This window comes from Vanessa tameamea, chromosome 2, assembly GCF_037043105.1.
Source record: "Vanessa tameamea isolate UH-Manoa-2023 chromosome 2, ilVanTame1 primary haplotype, whole genome shotgun sequence".
In the NCBI taxonomy this organism is placed as follows: Eukaryota; Metazoa; Arthropoda; class Insecta; order Lepidoptera; family Nymphalidae; genus Vanessa; species Vanessa tameamea.
Window position 1 is genome coordinate 13180556 of NC_087310.1, and position 22927 is coordinate 13203482.

A 22927-nucleotide genomic window follows, 5' to 3' on the forward strand; every position below is an offset into this window, starting at 1 on the left:
TCTAAGAAAAAAAAGCGCAAGAACTCTCAGCGGGTTTTTATTTAATTGTAAATACATGACATGTCACAGTATTTTAAAATGAAGCAACATTGATATGCTATATTGATATGATATTACATAATTAATACAAGAATTTATAGATAAATAGTTTTATGACCTCGGTTTTGCGGGCGTGTTTTTTTAACTTTTAATTTGAAGAACCTGTATACTTATATAATCCACCAAATCCATCTTCATATCGATGAATTTAAAAAAAAATTAGCCTATGTCCTTCCTTGAGAAAAATGCTTACTTCAGACCAAATTTGGTCAAAATCGGTCCAATGGTTTTCCCGTGTAAGCGTAACAGAAAAACAAACTGAGTTACTTTCGTATTTATAATATTATAGTACGTGCATATGTAATATTATAGCGTGAAGTATTCCAAATGGGCAATGTATATAAAATGATATATATTTACAAAATACAGTGCATTTCATTTGAGTAAAAAGTTACTATGCATTTTCTTGCCGATTCATCTCTACTGAAACTCCGTATGAACATTCCGAACCGGTAGTTTCTTTAGATTAAATTTAATTAAATATAACAATTCAAAATTATATCTAATAGTTTACTTAAATAAATAATATGTTGATAACCGCGAAAACTAGTAGTAAACAATTAAGCATCTCAGCTCTTTTTATAATTGAACGGAACTCGGAATCCGAACACACATTGTTTGATACATTACAAGACGCAATTCATTGCCAATGCGCGGACGTTTGGAAGACACAATTCGTCACACGTGGTACAGTCAGTACACTATGAAAAGAACAAATTGGATCTACCTTAAACCCTTATAGGAACTTCTGTACAAGTTATTAATTAAAAGATAATATTCCTTGTATTAATATCTTCAATATAACAAAAGACTATTAGTATTATTTAAATAATACAATTCTGCGTTGGTTATCCACATATAAATAATTTGAAAAACTTTGAATACATTTTAATTTTAAATATTTTATCAGTAAATAATGAATTTATCTTTTTAATATTTGTTAAAAGTTATTTGTATAAACGGTTTCCGCTTATCACAATCACCGTCATGCGGCAGCGTGGCCGAGCGGTCTAAGGCGCTGGTTTTAGGCACCAGTCCGAAAGGGCGTGGGTTCGAATCCCACCGCTGTCAAATTTATTTTTAATAGTAATCCTACAAATTGCGTACCGTTATGGTTTTAATAATAAACCAAAATACTTAATAACATTTATAAAACATATTAAATTAAAAGTAAAAGACAACTTTAAAAATAAACTTTAGACAAAATTAATAAAATTTTAATTTGTTTTCGTGTATACGGTTTCGCGTGTACGGTGAAGAACATGCGTAATATGAACATAACGGTGCTCCTGTGTGCAGTACAAGTAATACAAGCAGACAGTAGTGATTACGACCAGTGCACATTGCGCACAGTTGCGATCTTACAGAGCGTACGATCTGACATTTGACAACGTGACAGCTGAAATTTTGTGTTGATAAATGTTTGGTATTCAATCACGCAAGAACATCTAAACGGATCTAGTTGAATTTTGGCACTGAGATAGATTGTAGTCGTATACATTTCTTTAAAGCCGACAATTTATGGCAACGAATAAAAAATCAACGACGGGCCGTGGTGGTCACTTACCAGAAGGTGAATCTCATGCTCGTTTGCCACATATGTCCTAAAAAAAAACACATATATACTCTTTATCCCGGAAAAAGCACGGTTACTATTGGATAGCATAAAGGGAAATATTGATTCGTTTGCATTCAATATAGTCTGAAGCTACTGTATCGATTTTAATAATTTGTTCACCATCAAAAAGTTAGTTAGCTACTTAGAAGTAACATAAGATATATATTTCAACAATGTGTTGTCGCTATGATTTTTGGAGCGGGCAACATTAAAAAAAAAAAACCTTTGCGGGAAATTTAAGCTCTGTTCTGGATACGCCGGAACCGGGAACATTGTTATAACATTATCTTACATTACTGTATTGTTTTATATTAATTGCTTAACTTAACCAATAAAGAAAAACGTTATGAATTAATTTCGAGAGTGATAAATACATCTCATATAAATACACCGTACAAATAACTAGCAGCAATTAATTAACAAATACATATTATGTTAAAAAGCCTGAAATAGCGGTATTTGTGAAACAAGTCAGAAGAAAAGGCGGTACCGTGATGCTTCATCCGCGTGCAAATACATAAAATCTCTGTATAGTCTTTCTGAAAAAAGAAGGCCGCGGAACCATATATCGGATGAATATACACTACCGATTTCTTATTTACTACATTAAATACTTAGTAAATAAATCAAAATATTTGTATTTCGTGTTAATTTTGAGGTTACGTTTAGTATTTTTTTATAAGTAAAACTGTATAATGTCATTGGGCAATGACGTTTTACTGATTGTCATTTATGATTTTAAGTAACAGGAACGGGTGGGGCAGAGAATGTTTTTTTTTTATTACAAAAATAATCATATAATATCAAATTCTTAGGATAAGATGTTTTCAAAATTACTTTAATAAAAACAATTTGCAAATTTATTTAATAAAAAACTTCTCTCTACGCTATATTTCTGAACATCGAAGTTCTAAATTAACTTTGCACATTGTTGGGTTTGTAATCATTGCGTATTGATTAGCTTTTTCTAGAATATTACTGACCGATATAGATAATTTTAGTTTCAATTTAACTGAAGAGCTAACCCAAAAACGCCAAAGTATATCATCATTCAGCCACGTATTTAAAAAAAAACTTAAGATCAAAAAATAATATTCAATTATTATTTTTGATTTATAGAACAAAAAAATTAAACAAAAATTAACAAAACTTAATTCCTATAACAAACAATGTTGGGCTGTGGTGGTCGTATGTATAAACAGAACAATGATTTATCCACGCATCTCATTATCTACATAGCAACGGATCGAATTTCGCCTATCCCTGATTGGAATAATCCGATTACTGAACAAAATGTCATGAAACCTCATGGAACCGATCATCAACCGTATTTCTGGATTAATCAACTATAGTACACGCATATCTACCTTATACAACAGCTATACATTTATGTATATTGTAAATCGAAATATTGGAATTAATTTTGTTTTAAAGATGTTTTAATGCACGTGTAACGCGGCCAGATTGAATGACATTTACAATATAGTCTGTGGTGAAACGTGCTGCGGGAACGAAAATGGCGGCAAGGTAAAATACATTATAATATCATTCATTTTGATTTATTGTGATGTGTTTTTATAAATATTGATGTATCAAAAAAGAGATCTTTGGTATAAAGTGTAGATTGATTTCTATCAATTAACGTGCGGCAAAAGCAAACATTGAACAAATGTATATTTTTTTAAATTGTGTTCCTCTTAAAAACCAAATATTATTATCAATTTTTCATGTTGCACATACTCGATATTTTTATAAAAATCATTTGTCAAATTCTTTAAATATATAAATACAAAAATGTATATATACAAAATAGTTGCATATGCTTTGTGTTGTTACGAAACGAACATTTTCATACATACAATTCGTCCAAACATAATTTTAGAGTATCCGTCATAGTTCCATACAATTTGCTTGAGACATGACACGACATCGAATAATCTTTATTTGTATGACCTCATATAACATATACAACATATAAATGACTGTATACTTATATACTTTATGATAATCAACAAATTAATAGGTAATTATTTGCGATGTTAAAATGTCTTAAGGATTAGTTACAAAAATGGTGTTATTTTTCTGTATAAACAAACACAAGTTGCTCCCTTAGAACATAATAATCGGGTAACAAACGAGTGGTAAGGTGTAGTAAATAACACAATTTTCACGAAGAAATATCGCAGTGGGAGGCTATTGGTAAGTATATCTTAACCCTCTCGAAGTCGTAAATTGTCACTTCCCATTGATAAAAGATAGATAACTGGTACTTTATTGTATTGGGAATATATTCTCGTCGAGTCAAAGGTTCTTACAGTAATAGTCGGTTAGGATCATATTTGGAAATTATTCCAACACGCTTCTTCGGTGTGTCTACCACTATCTATCAGGCAAAGATTGTACTCATTTTACATTTTTGTTATATAGGTGTCACGTACTAAGATCAATTTTACCCATATTCTTTGCCTGGACTATCGGTAACGTCACGGATTAACTCGGTTTCAAAATCCAACAAGCTCAAAGTGAACAAAACACTAATGTTCACATCGAGCCAAATTCCAATTTTCCGCGGTTCTGTCACTGCAATATCTATTCATGAGCTTTGGGTGACATGTTCCACAAAATTGAAAGTAGATCAGTCATGAATCTTATTACAATAGAATAAGGTCCACTTTTGTATATACTGGATGAAAATAAATTATTGTCTGTCAGTTTTTCGGTGACCGAGTGTGGTGGTATTTTTCCTTTTGACGCTTTACGTCAGTTTACGTTTTCATTCGCTACAACTTTATTAAGTATTCATAACGCTATGACTATGGAGTTGGTTAAAGCCGCGGAAAATTCATCCTTCTATTAATTTGTGACGAAGTAAACTTCAACGATGATTCTTACCGTCAAGGTGACTTTTGAAATTCAAATATGTTTGTTTTTTTTTTTATATTCTTATTAATATACATATAAATTTCAACCATATAATTACGACTGCATTAATTTTGACATTTAAAAAAAATATCTGTGAGTTTAAAAAAATGGGCAAACATATATGTATCAATAGACAAAAAACAGATCAGTTCCTTTTTCCTGTTATATTAACCAATGGAAACAAGATCAGATACGACAAAGGTTTTTGTTTATGTAATTTTCCTTTAACTTAAAGTTATTAAGGTTGATTATGGTCTGAATTTCGACCACTGGCCGAACACAAGCTGTTTCGAAATATACATGTTAGTTCGGTATATACTCGTGGAAATTGTATACAGTACATTGTTAAAAATATGTATATTTGGAATTACTAATTGGGCTACACCCAAAAATTTCCCTAATTCCATGTTTTCTTAGATCAAATTGCTGTCTCTTATAGTTTTAAAGTTTTCTATCCTGATCTGTATAAAAACACCGTGTACAGTCTCTAAGAATTTCAACGAGTAATGTAATTTTGTTTAGTTTGCAGAGTGCAGGTTAAATATATAAAAGATACGAAAGTTTAGTTATTTCGCTAAAGGAAGGATTAAATTTGGCGTCTTTGTTCGTTATCAACGTTAATCTTTGCTTTATGTTATGTTTTATAATATTGTATTATTTTTTTTTTTTAATTTCATATAGCAAACCCTATGAAACCTAGCAGACAATTTTACACATAACTTAAATTTATACTTATAAAGAATAGGTACTCACTTGAAAATTTCAGAGATAACTCAAAAGAAATAGTATTTTTTCCAACTTTCCAAGCATTTTTTATATTATAACAATTTTTAATTTATATATATAGTTAAGGCCTTAATGTTATAATTTAATAATTTAAATGATGTATCCCCAATATATAGTTTCTCAACATAGTAAGAAAAACAAGTATTGCAATACACTCACAAATCCAACAAGTCTACCTAGTGCTAATATATCTTACCGTAAACCCGAACCCTCTAAAGCTTATGCATATTTTAATATATCCGAAAGTTGTGGTCCGAATTATAAGGTTACAAAGGAAAATTTATTCAAAATCAACAACTATATTATAACACTTATCTAGGCTCTTACAAGGACTTAAAAATTATTATTTAATAAATAACCGGTTCGGAAATAATGATATGATTAGGTTCTCAAATTTACTTTTATAATTTTACAAAAATCATTAGAACCATAGCTGTGCTAGAAATTGCGTCATTACCGCTTAGGAGTTAAAATCCCAATGGTCATTTTTACCAATTCGCTTCGTCTTAATTTGTGGTATCAATGGATTAATAAATATATTATGATAAGGATCTAAAATATGTTTAACTATGGAATATTTTATGATTTTATTCGCAGCTCATTTTACAACTCAAAATTGAGTTTTAGTGATTTGGTTAAATTCTGTGTGAAATCTTAAACAAATTAAGGATATCATCCCAATATTTCATCCCAAGAAAAATTATTTATTTGCAGGTACGTTGGTTATGGGCGTGTTATAATTATAAGTACATGTATTATTTGTAGCTGCATAAGGCAGTGGTGAAGCACCACAGGATTTTGGCGTATGTACGTCATTTATAATTATAATTCATTTTATGCTTGGCTGTGTAAGACATCTTGGTGATAAAGTTGTGCAAGCTTACTGGGTAGGTTTCTGAACGCATCATATATTTTACTACCATGAAGCAGTATTTAGTACTGTTGTGTTTTCAAATGAAAGGTGAGTTAGCCGGCGCTACTACAGGTACAAAGCAACATCTTCACCTATATGTTCATCATCAGTTCGCAAGATTGGTAACACATTGCCCATGTTAGAAATGGTTATAATTTTATACAACGCCAAATTCTATGAGCGCTATTAAGAATTATCCATCACTTTAACTTTAACCTAAACTTAATTCTAAATACGAATTCGACGATTACATACATTTCTGATACCATATAAACTAACAAATTGAGCATGTGCATCTAGATTAAGATGTAATCTCGTAAATGTCAAAAATCCTCATAGTTCGATTGAACCCGTCTATTATTCTGTTTGTAAAGGTATGTATACAAAGCCCAACCTTTCGCAAACCGCGACAAAGGAACTTTCCTATAATCAAATTTAACTGTTACGTATTTACAACTAAGCAGGCTAAGGTTCAAGGGTCTTGTGTTATGTAAAAGGGAATATCGAATTACTCGTTTGATACCCCGTTTTAAACCTTTGTAAGTAAATCAGAGATGGTTTTGTTGTTTTTATAGTTCTATCAAATGTTTCTGATATTGTTGTAAATATTAATCTCATAAATGTTATATACTATTTAAAAGTTTGATATCTTGATTGATTTTAGGTTGTGGCTCGAAAATGTGACAAATTTTATGAAACATCAATTTATCTTAAAATATATTGAATATAAGAAATTCGGATTTTTAACAGTTTTTTTTTTTAAATTCTGGCGTAACTCTGGCATATGTAGACGGATTAATCTTTACTAGAAATGTTTTATGTAGCATCAAAGCTATAGATGGATATAATTTTTGCAAGCTCGTGACACGCTTTTTAGGAAAAATGATCGGGTGAAAGTATACGGGATGGTAACAGATCAATATTTTAATTTATTGTCTACTTGGTACAGAAATATTTTTTAAATTCCTTGTACCTGGTAGCTTTTAGGGTTTAATTTTAAATGTCTTTATAATCTCAGCACTGATCTTTTTGTTGTAATCTCCATCGTACGTGACTTTGTTTTAATGACCTGTTCTCTCTTCATACACCCGAATCCGCATTGAAAATCATCGAATTGAGTTACACGATTTCATAATTGATTTAATTTTCTTTTTTATATTTCATATCTTGATTTTTACTGCCTCGTCGGTCTAGTGGCAAGATATAAGGCCTCAGGTCCCGAGGATTTGGGTTCAAAATCCAGATAGATCCAATAAAATTGTGTTGGGTTTTTCTGTAGAAAACTTCTCAGTTCTGTAAAAAAAGTTGGAATTGTGGACTATTTCGTGTCTCAAGCACGTAAATTCGGGCCGAATTTGCCGTCCCATCGGATTGTGAGAGTGAGAAATTAAAGAGTGCACCTGTGTTAGCGCATACAATCATGCACCATAATATGTTCTGCGTATTCTAGTCAAATTTGAGACTCGTGGCTGAAATCGGTTAAGACGACACACACTCACACGTCTTCATTTGGAAAAATAACGTTAAAGTCTATAATTCGGAATATTTATCATGTATCATAGTTACAATTCAACAGTAAACAATATCCACCATTAGACGTTCTATTTATGTAATATAAATATGTTTTTTTTTTTATGCTCCTTTTGCTGATTGCGCAAAGGAACCTCCAGAAACCTCCTCCGACGTGTTGGTCGGAGACCTTGTTTTCTATTTCTATTTTTATTCTCTTTTTATTTATTTTTGAAATCTCTTGTCTTTTTTCTTTCCTTATATATTCGTGCTATTTAATTTATTCGTTTTCTTTGTAATGTGTATGCAGTATTCTAAGATTTTTTCTCCTGTTGATTTATCTTCTAGTATTTTATTTATTTATTTATTTATTAAGATTCACCAGTGGTAATTACACTGTTAAAGTAATAATTATGCTAAGTTACAAAGTTCTTATTGCTAAATGCATTACCTTTTAAGGTGAATACCGCATGCGAAAATAAGTGTGAGATAGTTATACATAAAAACAACAATTCTATGATCCTATGAAGTTAAACAAATAAACAAAATCTACCAAACATATCAAATTGTTATTTTATTTTTATTTTTGCTTATCGTGTTTTTGTTTATTACGCTGTTTATTTGACTTTCCACGTCATATCTTATTAGGTCGTATTTTGGACATTCGGTTAATAGATGTATGATGGTTTCTGGAGATTCGTCGTCGCAGGAACCTAAATATAAATATGTTATACTCAGCGTAATATTTACCTTGAACGACAAAAATGGGATTTTTATAGGTATTTTAGCATATGTATCCAGGTGCGATAAGGACAGGGGGATCTCGTAATGCGATACTGATTATATGTAATATATGTATATCCATTATGTGGTCTTTAATATATTTTAATGTGAAATCAAATGAAGTAATAACAAATAAGAACAGCTGTCATTGTATTGTGATTTGGCTTTTGTGTGTGTCTATCTTTAATTTGTCCGTCTATCCTTTTCGTATCTTGGGTGATTTTTTTTTAAAATCATGAACTTGTTTTTTTGGTTAGCTCTCTTTTGATGTAACTGTATCCTGTAGTAAATGTTATTTTTATTCTTAGATAGACGAACTGGCGCTGTAAGAAATAGTGAAAATTTCATTCCTTAGATCGCCTGTGCGCCACTAAACTTAGGAGCTAAGATGTAACGTCCCTCGTGCCTGTAGTAACATTAGCTCACTCAGCCTTCAGAACACAACAACGCTAAGTAATGCTGTTTGGTGGTAGAATATCTGATGCCATTCATCAAATATTCTACCACCAACGTAACCAGTGGAACCTACCCAGACGGGGACAATGCCCTACCACGAAATAAATGAGTAAGTGGAATATTATTTATAAAACATTTATAACCTCGCAGATCCGTATTGAGTATATCATAATCAATATCTTTTGTAATAGGACTTCTTTCAGTATAAAATTTTTCCAAAAATGGTCTTTCAAATTTATGTTATTTTCTCTGACACTATTTACTTCTGTATTTACTTGTAGATAAGTCATGTGCGTTGTGATTTAAGATATAAACTCTTAGACTACCCGCATAAGGGTAGATTGATAACATAATTTGATATTACTTGTACCTTTTATAATATAATAAAGTCCTAAGTATCGTACAATAATAACACACTATCGACCACCACATTTCTTTGTAAACTAACAATTACATTATTACGTATGCACTTGGTACTGAAAATCCAGTTACACGGACAAACTAGAATTAGCACAAGACTTATGACAGAAAATACCTACTGGGGTTCTTCACGGTAGAATCTACATTTCGAACCAGTTATCTTATATTACGTTTATCTTTTCTGATATCCTAAGTTTATAGCTTGTTGTTAGTCCTAAACTTTTACAAATATATTTGCAGAAATTAATCAAATCTTCGGCTTTAATAGTCTCTCTTTGTTTAACCAAATATTTAGTAAATGAAAGGTATTATGATTTGCACAAAACTCCTTCCATTACAGTATCGTATGCGATTAAAGTCATTTTTTATATTAACGACAATAACTTTGACTCGTATAACGAATATTTATGAATTTTATCCGATGTTACGTATTACGCTTGATTAAATGTTGATAATAGTTATTAATTATTCGATAGTTTTGATATGAGATGAAAATAAATACATATAATCTTTAAAATGATTTCGTTTTGAATTAAATATGTTTTGTATTTTGAAACGTGTTATTAATACAATCAAATTAAAATGTTTATACCATTCGATATATAGATAATTTATTCTTGACTAATTTATTTTAATTATAAATCAATCGAAAGGTAAAATAACCTTAATATTATTTTTAAATTATAATATTAAATTTGTAACTAAATTTATCATTTCAATTTCAACTCATGAAGTAATAATATTGGTAATCATTACACTACTAGTAAAGTTATCACCATTAAAAATTAAAATTACACTATTTTAGTAAAATATCAAATTAGAGCCGAGGTGGCCCAGTGGTTAGAACGCGTGCATCTTAACCGATGATTTTGGGTTCAAATTCAGGCAACCACTGAATTTTCATGTGCTTAATTTGTGTTTATAATTCATCTCGTGCTCGGCGGTGAAGGAAAACGAAATTCTGCCACATGTATATTCCACCAACCCGCATTGGAGCAGCATGATGGAATATGCTCCAAACCTTCTCCTCAAAGGGAGAGGAGGCCTTAGCCCAGTAGTGGGAAACTTACAGGCTGCTAATGTAAAATTATCACAGTGTTATGTGGCACTAGAGAGCCAAGATGGCCTAATCCACGTGTTATTACCAAATGAAACGTGGATTTAAATTAATATTGCGTATTTATTTTGTTCATAATTATCCGGAGTCGGTCTTTGTGGTCGTGTGATGTAAGTCTTAAATATGTATCCATTAACCCATTTGCTCAAACGGAGACTAGGTCTGAGCCCAGCTATGGGACTTTTATTACTCTTTCATTTTACGTGCAATATCTTCTGTAAGGAAAAAAAAATACGTGTTTTATTACAAGGTAAAAAGCCATAATCCAGTCGGGTTTGGTTCAATCCCCTTCAAAAATTATGGCTCCAACCTATCGGATTCACTGATATTCTAAATTTAAAATGTTGACCTTCAGAGCGACCTCAATTTAATGTATTAGAAGGCTAATTTAAGGGATAACCGTTGTAAGTAAAATAATCAGGAAACAATACTCAGGAATTTAGTTTAATATTTTTTTGTTAAAGAAGATAAGTTCTTGATATGTATATTGATTGGTCGATGTTTTTTACAGTTGTTACGTGTTCTAAAGATTATGATTTTTTAGAGAAAGCGCGGATAAGAATTGTTTCGTGAGTTCTTGGCCTTAAAGTAAATTGTAAAATGTATGATAAAACCCCATAACGCATCTTCAATTTTCCGGCAGAGTATTTCACGACTCGCGCCCCACCCGGTGTCGCTGTTGAGGCCACTCTGGATAACGACTACGGTATACTCGAAAAAAAAATCTTCCATTTTTGTGAAATTTTCAGCTACGGCCCAAGCATACTGTGCAAAATATACGGTAGTGCGAGGGTATCCAAACACAAGTTCACTATCTATTTTATAAACGAAATGGACGGTAAATCCGATACGACCAACGATAATCTGAACAATTTTTTTATATCAGGATAATACAATGATTCGTTTTCAGAAAGATCCATTAACTTTTTTATTGACCTAACCGCCGATTTAAGTCGAGGACCTCAGACTCTGCAGCCTTATACGCTACAAAAAGGTATTACAAAAACAGTGTAACAAATATTAAATAATAAAATATAAAAAGCTTTGACACGTATTACAAGCCTAAGCTGGCTAGTATAAACCCAATAGTCCACACTTCTGTCAATAAACTTCCGACATATTTTTCATACACCGTTCAATAATTCATTTTCGTTTCTCGCTTTATTTCCTAACGAACTAATGTGGTACAATTCCAGTGGAACGAGTAGCTCCTGAACTTCTAAGCGCTTGGTATTTTTAAAATTCCGTACAACATTTTAGTTTCAAATCGTTGATCGAATCGAAAGTAATTTGTAAAAGTGCTTCAAAATGCCCGGCTGACCTAAATTTTAATGCTAGGAATCGGCCGGCAAGTTTAAAATTGTAAGTATATTTCGAAATAACAAAGTTCTACGAAAATCCGTTATTGTTTTGTTTAAAAGTTTGGTTTGCACTGTATATAATAAGACAGATTATGAAATACTCATCATGTTTTTCGGAAGGCTTGAAAAAATAAACTTTGTGACAACTCTGATGTGAATGTCCTACTCTGACCACATCGGTCAAACACAATGTCTGGAACGCATCGAATTATAGTGCAGGTGTCACACATAAGAACCATTTCTCCATTGCAATAGTTTAATAAGACTGCAGTCTGTGGTAAAGCCAGAGCAAGATAAGGTGCAAGTCTTTATGATCCATGACCCAAAAATCCGATCGCATTATGTGGACCTAACCGGGGTAACTCAGAATCTCAATCTATGTCTATCTATCTATATCTTAGTATGTATTTTTTTTAATTACATCACACGATCATTCTCTCGTAACCATCTCGTTGTATTTTTGTTAAAAGTAAGCTGTAATTACATGCTCTAGGAATATTTAATGGTATACTTACCTTATGCTTAGCTCATCACTCCCAGTCTGAAACCGGATTATGTGGGATTCTTACCCACTAGAATGCCTGCGATGACCATCTTCGGAGTAAATGGGAATATGAAAAAGATAGATATGGAATGGTTCCGATATAAAATCGGTGGAACTCTCTTTAGGGGTGGAAGAGTGCCCAGTTACTTCTCGTAAGTGCGTATGACATTTCAATGTCATCCTAGCTGCCATACTTATATCATTAATGTCACTACTATCCTGGACGAAATCTGGCACGCGCCCTTAGACTATATCAACTATTAGTACAGTAATTTAGTAGTTTCTCCTTGAAATTTGAGATACCCAGCTATAAACTTCTATAAACTATAAACCTACCTCATGAACGATTGTAGGTATAAAAAAATATTGGCAGTTATAGGGACAACCGATACAAGTGAAAACTTAGAACTTTTAGTAATAAAATGTACAATTTCCTAATGTTTCAGTTAAAATCATCAACATCAATCCGGTTCACATCTAATGACACCGAGCAACAATCATATGTATGTTTATACGGTTTTTATTATTATAGTATAGTAGTACAAAATCATGACAAAAAATATGTATAATTTAATTGAAATTAAAATACAAACATATTATTTATGGACTAGCTGTGCCCGCGACTTCGTGCGCGTTTGAATATTTCAATAAAAGCGTGACTTTATTATTATTTTACATATAAGTTACTCCTTATTACATCAGCTATCTGCCAGTGAAAGTCCCGTCAAATTCGGTCCAGCCGTTTCAGAGATTAGCCGGAACAAACAAACAGACAGACAGACAAAAATTGTAAAAAAATGTTATTTAGGTATATGTACCGTGTATACATACATATGCATTTAGTAAAACGCGGTTAATTTAATATTACAAACAGACACTCCAATTTTATTATATGTACAGATAGTATTTATATTTACATAAACGTCAATGAACTTGATTTTTAACATTACAAACAATGTTTGCGCCATTGTCATCACGTTTTCATTGTCATCATTGTTTTCTACTTTCAATTACGTCATTGTCTTCCAAAAAATATACAATAGACGTATATGGCTAACTAAAGTAAGAAATTAAAATGTTTGATTGAAAACTATGTAAGTATCGCGTAAAAATCAGATCGATCGTCGTTTTTTATTTTGTAGTACCTACTGAGTTTTAGATCATTGGACCAATTTAAATTAAGTGTTTCATTTAGAAATTCACTTATTGCTTTTACCACCGTCCGAAGACATCTTTAGGATCAAGGATCTAAACAAATACGCGAAAGGACGATTCAAAAGAGCTTCAAAGGCCTACATGAATAAAGTATATTTATTTTGATTTAGATTTTAAGGTCAACCTAATCCCATGACAATATTTTTTCGTAAATTTCTACTAACAATATCGAATAATATAAAATTATAGTTATAATCATTTTGCAAAAAATAGCAAGGCACATATTTTATTTTTCACAATTTAAATTAATAAATAAAATATTTAATGGAACAATAATTATAAACTATGTATAATTTTCCATTAATAATCATATTTTAAAACTTTAATAAATTTAATATTTATTTTGATATTATTTTTTGTTTAGTATAGTTTCACATATCCCTGTATGGGTTTTTCGAAACGTCCATTAAAAGTGTTTCTTCATCTGCTACAGTTCTGCTCGTTATAAAATCACTGACAACCGTACTGCATATACATATTTCTATTAATCACCACATGGTTATAACGGTCAGCACGCCTAAGTTGATCGTGGGTCTTCGTGGAGTCTTCCTTCAATCAGTGCCTTCATAATATTTGAATACACAGTTAAATATTATTCCATATTCAAATATGTTATTAGTATTCTTAATAGAATTTTAACAATGTTCTGGGAAGCGATAAAATCCTTCGACTATGGATAGTTCGACGAGCTGAGCCCGCTGCCACACAATTTATCTTGAAATGACAAGTTTAAAAGGCGTGTTTCACGGATGTTGAGTTTTGATGACGTAAAAACTCATTAATGCGAAATGAAGACGATCCGCTCCAACGACTTTCTATAAAGTGTGTTTTCTTTCAGCTTTCCTTATTCACTTTTAAGTTCTTAATGAATTTCATTTTTATTTTGAACCTTTTTGATCATCAAAGATAAAAATTGTACCTCGAAATTCGTTTTTGGTGGTAGGGCTTTGTGCAAGTCCGTCTTAAGTACCGCCTATTTATCACGTACTCTACAGTCAAACAGCATTAGTATCGTTGTGTTCTACTTTAATGGACCAGAATGACTTCAGGCACAAGATAAATCAATTGTTATTGTAATGGTAATATGAGGAATATTTACTTACAGTAGCAACGTATATAGACAAAGTGACCACTTACCATCAGATGAAACATTTTCCAGTCCGCCTTTATGACATAAAAATATTTAAAAAATGTATACCTTCAACGCTGAGCAGTAGGTAAATAAATTACAAACACAAATCAAGCGTACAAAAATCCAATGGTATTCTGTTTTTGAAACTAGAATGTTAGGTTATGATTATAGCTTCTAGTAGTTTTTATTGTCTTGTCATAAAAGGTTTTCAATAAAAATTACATTAGTCAAAACTTGTTATAAATAAAATCTAATAACCGTTTATAATACGTATATTTTCGCCATAAGCTTCGAATTAAGATTGATTTCTTTTAAATCTCTTTCCGAACCGTTGAAAGTGATAAATTATTCTTAGCGCGTTTACGTCTTTAGAGAAATTGACCGTTTATTTAAGTTTGAAATAAATAACGTTTACAAATACTTTAAAGTGAATATATTTTAAATTTAAATATTTTATAGAAACAGAAGTGCACGCAATTTATGTTATACAAGTTGTCACCAGAGTCTTCGCTCGTCTTTAAGGTGGCTGTTTATAAGGTATTAGGCACAAAAACCTACCTATGTCATTCCTTGAAGGTCATGAAAGAGCAACAGACAGTCAGATAGACCGATAGACAGACAGACAGAGTTACTATCGCATTTATGATATTATATAGTTTTCATATTTAACAATGGCAACGCGATTTAATAATAAATTGGTATTTGCAACTCTACCATGTTTGAATTTATTAGAAAAAATACATTATTTAAGACGAGTATTTATAGTTTGAGACGAGGCCCAGTAGTCAGAAAACGTGAATCTTAATCGATGATTGCGGGTCGCTACCCGGGTAGCGCCACTGAATTTTCATGAGCTTAATTTGTGTTAATAATTCACCCCTTATTCTAAACCATCCCTTCAAAAGGGGGGCCTAGAGGGAGCCTGGTGTTACTTTACTTTCATTTACATTATTTAAAGTTAAATGTAATTCTGAAAATTTACTTCTATTGGTAACTTATCTCTTTGATGCAAAATTCATTGATTCAAATGCCCATTGAACCAAATGATTCGGATAAATTTAAACAACCTTGTTTAAAAGACCTACAAAAAAATTTACTAGCCTGAAAAATCTTCTAATCGAGGCATAAAAACACTTTCCTTTACAATGACCCAGGAGAGATGTAAAATATGACTTTTTAAGTGAATTCAAAATTCATATCATGTTATGCACTTTCGCAATATTCAATTTTAACGTCTTAAAAAAATCAAAATATACTTTTCTAGCTGTTACCCGCGGCTTTGCTCGCATAGAATATGTATATATTTAGAAATTAAAATTTTACGTTAATGTAAGAGCTCTTTGTATACCACATTGGTGTGTATTTCAGCCCTTAGGGTAGAATATCCAGAAACCCTTAGATACGTATCTACTTATTTGTAATCAGTATCTCAAAAATAAAGTTTCGTGTTTTTAAGTTAAAAAATGACGGACTTCCATAAAATCTTTCAACCCTTATTTCATCCCCTTAGTGGTAGAATATGCAGAAACGCTTAAATATTTATGCACTCATTTTTAATCAGTATACTAAAAATATTTTTTTATATTTTCAACTTAAAAAATGACGGACTTCCATAAAATCTTTCAACCCTTATTTCATCCCCTTAGTGGTAGAATATGCAGAAACGCTTAAATATTTATGCACTCATTTTTAATCAGTATACTAAAAATATTTTTTTATATTTTCAACTTAAAAAATGACGGACTTCCATACAAACTTGTCCCCACACTGGATCGATATTGTAGCATAACCTCCAATTATAAAAATAAGTGACTGCCTCGTTGGATTAATACCTAGACACTTCTATCGCATCGTGGATTCAAAGCCTCAATTTTCAAAATCTCATTCAAAGTCCGATAAAAAGTTATTGGGTTGTCTATCGAAAAATTCCCAGTAACAGACCGGTGTCTGGAAGTTGGAAAGCACGTTTCATTTAGTTACAAACAACAACAACATAGCAACTTATAATGATAGAGCCATATTTTCTTTGAGTGTTTTATATATGTGAGTGTAAACATTTTAGCGTGTAATAACTCAACTCCACTTATATGACAAAGGAACACTAATACCTTAATAATATACAATTTGTTTGATGTATGTCCATTCCAGGCCAAGTTTGTATGGACCGGATGCACAAAAATGACCCAACTGAACCCAAGAGGGAATATTGGTAGGGACTAAACAAAAAATATTTTATCTAAATCTCTTCATAAATGAAGAAGTTCCGAGACAACAAACATTAACAAAAGTTTTAAGTCGATTGTCCTTGGAAAGGGTTTCAGAAAATTTCAACTGTAAAGAGGGAAACAATAATGAATAAGAATAATAATGGGAGGGATTTAACTTGGTATGAATTTTACCCGCACGGAGTCAATATTTATGTTACTTTCGCATAACTGTTTCGACAAGCTGGTAATCCCTGGTATCAAGGCACATTAACAGCCTGTAAATTTCCCACTGCTGGACTAAGACCTCCCCCTTTGAGGAGAAGGTATGGAGCATATTCCACCAAGCTCCAATACAGGTTGGTGGAATACACATGTGGCATAATTTCGTTGAAATTAAACACATGCAGGTTTCCTGACGATGTTTTCCTTTACCGCCGAGCATGAGATGAATTATAAACACAAATTACACATTACACACAGCACATGAAAATTCAGTATTACGTGCCTGGGTTTGAACCCGAAATCATCGGTTAAGATGCACGCGTTCTAACCACTGGGCCATCTCAGCTCAAGTATCAAGGTAACTTGGGTTCAAATCCCAGCTCCTCTTATAAATTTGTTTTTTCAGTTTTACTTACTTATTTTTCAGTGGAGTAAAGCCGCGATCGAAATCTCTCCGGCCGTGTCAGATTTCCATCTCGTCGGATTATGATGAAGGAATAAAGAGTGCACATGTGACTGTGCACATAAATAGTCCATTATAACCCGCAGTGGGCTAGTTTTTAACAATGGCCGTCGTGGCTAAAATGCGTTCAGTAGAACTGATGTTCGTATTCTGTATGGCCCTAATGTTCGGTAACGATTCGTATGCTGTATAACAAGAACGAATTCTCCGAACTGTTTGTAACTGTATACTCAATAGTAGTATTTCGCTTATTTAATTGAAAGTCGAAAGAAACGATAGAATAAAGAGCACTATAAAAATATACCTAATATTAACTTAATTTGTATCAAACTATACGACGATAAAAATCCATACAATATGGGATACTTATGATCCTTCTCGCAAATATTAACGCTAAAGTATCAAAGACAGCGAGCGTAAACAACATATTTCAAACGGTAATATTTACAGAAGCCTACGTCAGCTGAGTCGTTATAACTTCGGTGAAGTTTTCAGCACAATCGCAAGGAGCATTTGCGAAATAAACATTTGAATTTATGTCTCTTACCGCCGAGTTTCATTCGGACGTTTAAAAATAACTCCCTCGAGTTAGTTTTACGAGCGCACCCGTTTCGTATTTACTGGAGGTAAGGCACCCGATTTTATTACCATATGTACGTTCCACAGCTAATTAAGATTTGCTGCGTTACGCTATTAACTTTATATGCCATCGCGCTGAAATCGTATTCGTTAATAATTATTTCGAACTTTGTATGGTACCAATACTAGCTTATCGGTTACTAGAAGTATTTTTTTTGTGATGTGGATTGATGTAATGAGTTAAAGTAATTGTATATGTGTACGTAAAAAGTATTCCTACTCCTTTTCAGCAAAGACGGCCATTTTTCTTGTAGTTCATTCTTTACTTTGAAGGGCTTTAACTGCAGCTAAACAGTATTAATATCGTTGTGTTTCGGATTGCTGGGTGAGTAAGTCAGTATGATTACAGTCAAAAGTATATCTCTTTTGACTCCAAGTAAGTTTTAAAAGTACCAAGTAAGTTCCAAAAGTTGTTGGTGTATTGTCGATGATATATCGTAAAATAAAAATATTTCATATGATGATGACTTTCATATCCATCACATCAGGTGTGGTCCGTTTGTCAGGACCTCGAGATCAGAAGCTTTATAACTTAGCCACAAGACAAAAGACAATCTTTGTTATATATGCTAAGGAGTAGAACTGCGTCAATTAAACCACGAGGCTAGTTACACACTCATTTAATATAAGCGTTACACCGGCGGGGACGCAGCCACACGCACACACGTAAACGCTTACTCAACTACATATATTACACATATAACAACCTTGAAATCCAAATGAAGCACTTTAAGAAAGTCACCTAAATTATTTACCCAGCATACCGTCTCGTTTTATTCCACTTAATACATTTATTTAAAAAATAAAGAGTACAAATATTCCATCAGACATAACGAACAGACCACAATTACGATTGAAAACAATTTAAAATATCGATTCCAAATTTAATCAACGCGATCATGCAGCGGCCTCTCATTAATCTACTGAAACAATAATATATTAGCAAACAAATTAACAGAGCGCCGCAGCATTCACATCGATCGTTTATACGAACCCTCAATAATACAACGATTTGAACTTAAAAATAATATGCAGTTTGACATTTAATATCCAGGATAAACCTTGGAATCATAAGTCAGTAATAAAAAAGAGTCGCTCTTCTTATATATATTATTTAAAGTAGAGATAGAAATGTATAACTTTTTTTAACTCATCACCGATTTTTTTAATATAATATAGGCAGGCGAACGGGCAAATTGGCCCCGTTTTTTTATGGTATACGTGACAAACGAGCAACAGGTTCACCCGATGGAAAGCGACTTCCACGCCACATGGAAACACCGGGGTGCTTGGCGTTGCCGGCCTTTGAGAAATGTTTACGCTCTTTTCTAGAAGATTTCCAAGTCATATCGGTTCGTAAAAACAACCGGCGAAAACAGGTTTCACAGAATGGTTGTACGAGAAAAATTGCCTTAAAAATTGCGCTGTGTGGATTTTCGGACATCTAGGTAGTGCGGATGAAACTTCGAATTTTAACGCGATGTCCGAAGGTGAAAGTGAAGGTCCGAAGGTTCAGCAGCCGGGATTAATGCAAGCAATTCCTTGGAACATTCCCCGTGAACTCTTTACTCTACGCAAAGTCAAAGGATAAAGCGGATCGATAATTCGAGCCTATCTGCACTTAATACGGTTAAATGGAAGAAGCTGGCACTGGGGAGCACCCACCTAGAGGTGAGAGCAGTACTCCATGTGAGGCAAAATATGCACCTCGTTGTTTAAGCCTGTCCCCTGCGTAGTTTTCACACCAAGCATTTTTGATGCCAATTTGGCTTTATCTTCCAATTGCGGTCAATTTGGAACTGAACGTGGTTCGAAACATCAACGCCAAGTATTAGTTGTGACAGCAATGGGTATGCTCTCAAATCGTGGATATACGACAAATGGTGATTTTTAGCGGTTTGACGACGTAATCGCACACCCTAGGCCGCAAAACAAAGAAATGTTCCAATTTGTACCCCGGGTAGGAGAGAAAAGTGCTATGAGTCGGAATGGATATCTGAGTCTCGACAACATGGACTTGAAATTAACAAGAAGATATTGTATTATTAAAATATTTACACACTAAACAACATATATAACTTAATAACATATTGATAAGCCCTAAATGTTTCAGCGTTACGGCTAAGGTCAAAATTACTGTTTACAGTACCGGATTTAGGGGAGGACAATAGGGGCTTTAAACTAACCGATATTTATTTATAGTTAATAAAAAAAACAGTTCTATCATAAAGAAAAATAACTCATTGGACATTTTTCATTTTGAAAAATTATCTCCTCCTAGTACTTATCCCAGAGCGTCGAAATCTTTAAGTCCGGCCCTGACCTTCTATAATTTAATTATTACCAAGAGAAGGTATTCAATGAATGTATATTCAAAATTTGTGCAACGTGTGCACATTCGATAAAATTAAATTGCATTAAAATATATAATTATTGTTGGTTAATGGTGAATACGCACAAATCAATTTCAATTTTCATTTACATTCAACTCTACAGTACGCGTATATCGCTCACTGCTTTTCATTAAAACAGGTGACTCGTATAGTTTCCTGAAACATTTCATTTTAGTTCGAGGTGTATCTTCGCTCCTAGCAATGTGATAAACACCTTTTATTAGTTATTTTGCAGTGAGCCAATGGGTGGGCGAGCAATGACCTAATATGTAAAACTGGGTTTGTAAAGGGGTTACAACTTATTTTACATACTGACAACGCTCAAAGCGCATTCGATACGAGGCTACTTTTCTACTCCCTGAAACTCTCAATAATCGTAATCTCAGTTCAATTATTTTTTAAAGTAGTTATGGACATTTTTTTGTGTTATTAAACGTCGATGTTTGGATTCAAATAGTGCTCTACTGCTAAAAAAATACGTTAAAGTTTAGCCGTCCTCTAAATTATGCCGGCTTAACTCGGACTAATAGGGAAATCCGCCGCTGAAATTTTATTTAATAGGTAAACAGACTGGGAAATGGGCCACCTGATGAGAAGTGTTTATCTCCATTCATGGAACTTTATAATTTAAGACCATCTCTTACATCGCCAATGCGTGAGCGCTGACTGCACTTGCAGTGGCTTACTCAAGTTTTCTCAAGACATGCGTTTCTTAAGAATTAAAATGGCAGACTTTGAAGAATTTTCGACATAAACTGAATTTCACACTAGCATAGCCGCTGGATTAGTATAAATATTTAGGAATATAATATACAATACACTATGTTATAGATGTTAATAGAACCAATTTTAACTGACACCAATAATAGGCATAATTATGTGCAAATAAATCTAGTGTAAATATAAAGCACTACATCAGTGAAGCCAGATCAAATTGCCAATATACTCAAGTTTAGCGAGTATACGCGCGTACCAGTTTTGCGCAGAGAGACTGTAGAATTCCTGATAGGAATTAGTCATTTCGGCCTATAAACATCGGCACCATGTTGCAACGCATCAAGGAGTTTTCCCTCCAAACCAAAATACACTAAGGCAAAATACCCCATAGTTATTACCTACGTTTTAATAAATAACTTCTTTTAAAATCCATGTGTAAATATTAAAAACAATAGTTAACATACATTTACTTCTACCAAAACTACTTCCGTGGAAACTGTTTGGTAGAAATTAATGGAAATCTTAACAAAGACTCCTTTGTTAGCTAGCTACAATAATATACGTCTTCTATCTAGTTTGAGGCAGAACTGAATCACACTTACACAAACATGAATGTAAAACATATGTCGAAAATCATAGAGCTTGATCATCCGAAGAAGTGGCATAAGCAGAGACAAACAAACGTAATGATCTATAATTCCCTACACAATATAAAACAGTCAAAAGAGCAAATAATTTTAAGTGCTTGAAATACAAAAAATCAAATGCTATGTTAAGTGTCGTTCTTTAAAAGCCGCTGACATTTTCAATCATCTCTTTATCTGTGACGGAAATTATATAACATATTATGCATCCACCTGGGCAAATATTATTCAAGATGCAACGCGGCTCGGAATATCTCGCCCGGTTTAAGCCAACCTCAGCTAAATTAGCTAAACACATAAACTAGAATGTAATTTAATTTTCTTGATGTCTTAACTCGTGTTTGAGGTAAATGTAGGCGATTTTATTTGGAACTAAAATTTTTGATGTTACTTATTTTTATATGTTCTTTTTATATTTTATGTTCTGTTGAAAGTAGTGATCATGGAAAATAATAGGCTGATAAGAAAACACATCTTTCCGTTGCCCACAGACATTGGCGCTGTAGTAAGTACATCGCCAATATGCCACCGACCTTGGCAACTAAGATGCTATGTCCCTTGTGCCTACACTGGCTCACTCATCCTTCAAACCACAGTATAACACAATAGTATCGCTGTTTGGGGATAAAAAATGTTATGAGTGAGTGTTACCTACCCCAAAAGCCTACCACCAAGTATATATTAGTAGAATAGTTTTAGATGGTATCTTTCTTAAGATGGCTAAAAACCAAAAAGATGGCTTCTTAACCAAAGTATTCAAATTTAAA

General features: G+C 32.7%; 1 non-coding gene across 1 annotated transcript; it reads left to right on the forward strand.

Annotated features, from left to right (window-relative positions):
* The first annotated feature begins 1090 nt into the window (after window positions 1-1090).
* Window positions 1091-1170, forward strand: Trnal-uag (transfer RNA leucine (anticodon UAG)). Its single transcript has one exon. It is a non-coding gene; the product is annotated as a tRNA-Leu (tRNA).
* The last annotated feature ends 21757 nt before the right edge of the window (window positions 1171-22927 follow it).